Below are 2,500 nucleotides of genomic sequence, written 5' to 3'. Positions count from 1 at the left end.
AGCATCCAGCACTTATAGTATGAGTGAAAAATTTATTCTTTTATATTTAGAAATAAGAATTTCCAACACAAAATACTGAAAAAAAAACATTCTTTTTCTTTACATTGCCTATTTTTCATAACATTAGAAAAGTTCATATACAGTATGTACGATGCTAATGAATAGTCATCATATGGTATTCTTGTACACACATTTAACAGTATTACGTTTGTGCAACTATCACATGACATCTTGATTATACAGAGCCAACAACTGCAATCCTTTTATGTTTAAAATACACGTAAATAAATATAATGGATAAACACATATATACAACTTTATACATATTAATAGTGTGTATATTTACATATTCATACACTGCAAAATACCTTTTCTTTGTATGTGTGTAGGCATGTATGTATGTGTATATATAGCTTATATATATATATATATATATATATATATATATATATATATATATATATATATATATATATGCAGCTTTTCAATGAGGAAACTCTAAAATCAAACCATTGTTCTCTAGTCCTGGGTAGCACCATAGCATCTGTATAATGGTCTTCCCCTGTCTTGGATTAGAGTTCTCTTGCTTGAGGGTACAATCGGTCACACTATTCTATCTAATTTCTCTTCCTCTTTTGTTAAAGTTTATATAGTTTATATAGGATATATTTATTTTCATGCTGTTTCTCTTCTTAAAATATTCTATTTTTCCTTTTTTCCTTTCCTCGCTGGGCTATTTTCCCTGTTTGGAGCCCCTGGGCTTATGGCATCCTGCTTTTTCAAGTAGGGTTGTAGCTTAACAAGTAGTAGTAATAATAATAATAATAATAATAATAATAATAATAATAATAATATATGTATATATATATATATATATATATATATATATATATATATATATATATATATACATACATTCTATATAATATACAAGTGTATTTACATATGTACACAATCATATATATATATATATATATATATATATATATATATATATATATATACATATATATATATATATATATATATATATATATATATATATATATAGGTATATACATGTGGATGAGATCATGATGAGGGGTAGATGGAGATGGTTTGGGCATGCTCTTCGCACTTCCCAAGAGAGATTTGTTCACCAAACGTTCAGCTGGGCGCCACAAGGCACTAGATGAGTTGGAAAACCCAGGCCTACATGGTTCAGGACTATGAAGCACGAAGTAGGAGATGATAAGTATAGAATTAAAAGCTCAAGATAGAGACGACTGGCGAAATCTAACCGAGGCCCTTTGCGTCAATAGACGTAGGAGATGATAAGTATTGAATTAAAAGCTCAAGATAGAGACGACTGGCGAAATCTAACCGAGGCCCTTTGCGTCAATAGACGTAGGAGATGATGATGATGATGATGATGATATATATATATATATATATATGTATGTATGCATGTATGTATACATGTATAAGTGTGTGTATATATATATAATATATATATATATATATATATATATATATATATATATATATATATATATATATATATTACACACGTGTGTATGTCGTGTTTATATCACAGATCGGTATATATATACTGGTAACCAGACATATAGAGAGATATATATAACACCGATATCTAGAGACAGACATAGACAAGAAACCGAAAAACATGAGAGCAAAGCATATTCCACCTTTCGGTCTCTTCACATTATTCCATTTCTATAAACCTTGTAAAGGCGCTGAAAATCAGAAATCACTATTCTCACACGCCACGCGAATTTTGGTTTTCAGAATTCAAACAACGCCACACAATTTCTAACTTGTACAAAATCTTTTTTTTTTTTCCTTTTGCTGTTTCTTCAACACGAACGACATACATTGAATTCCCATGGATGACGGTGAAATTTCATTCTGAGCTCTATTTTCGATCTGGGTAATTTTCAGTATACAGCCAATAGAAAAATTTGGAATAGGCTGAAAGTGATAAAACGTCTCTTGAATTTTCTCTACACGAAAACAACAGTAAGAACATTGCGACAGTATACATATATATCGAAAAAAAAAACAACTAGAAAAATAAAATGTTCACAATTTCAGCGAAATATTTTACTAGAAAAAGCGGTGCGTTATTATAATATTTATTGAACTTATTTAATAAGATGTTTAGAAGGTTCAAAGGTCGATCATGAATGGCAGTGGCAAGGGACAGTGACACAGTGACCTTGTCCTATCGATCATGACAATGCACTAGAGACTGACCATATATACATATGATCAGCGCCAAGGAGGGCCAGGCAATGACTGCTGATGACTCAGCTGATAGACCTATAGGCTCCCCCGAACCCCCCATTCTTAGCTCACAAGGATATTGGGGTTGTAGCGACCAAAGAAACTGACGAGTTTGAGCGGGACTCAAAGACCATTCTGGCGATCATCAGTCAGGGACGTTACCACATCGGCCACCACAACGTTTAAACATATGCAAAAAAATTATATTTTCTCA

This window comes from Palaemon carinicauda, chromosome 45 (assembly GCF_036898095.1).
Source record: "Palaemon carinicauda isolate YSFRI2023 chromosome 45, ASM3689809v2, whole genome shotgun sequence".
In the NCBI taxonomy this organism is placed as follows: domain Eukaryota; kingdom Metazoa; phylum Arthropoda; class Malacostraca; order Decapoda; family Palaemonidae; genus Palaemon; species Palaemon carinicauda.
This window is presented reverse-complemented; position numbering follows the sequence as displayed.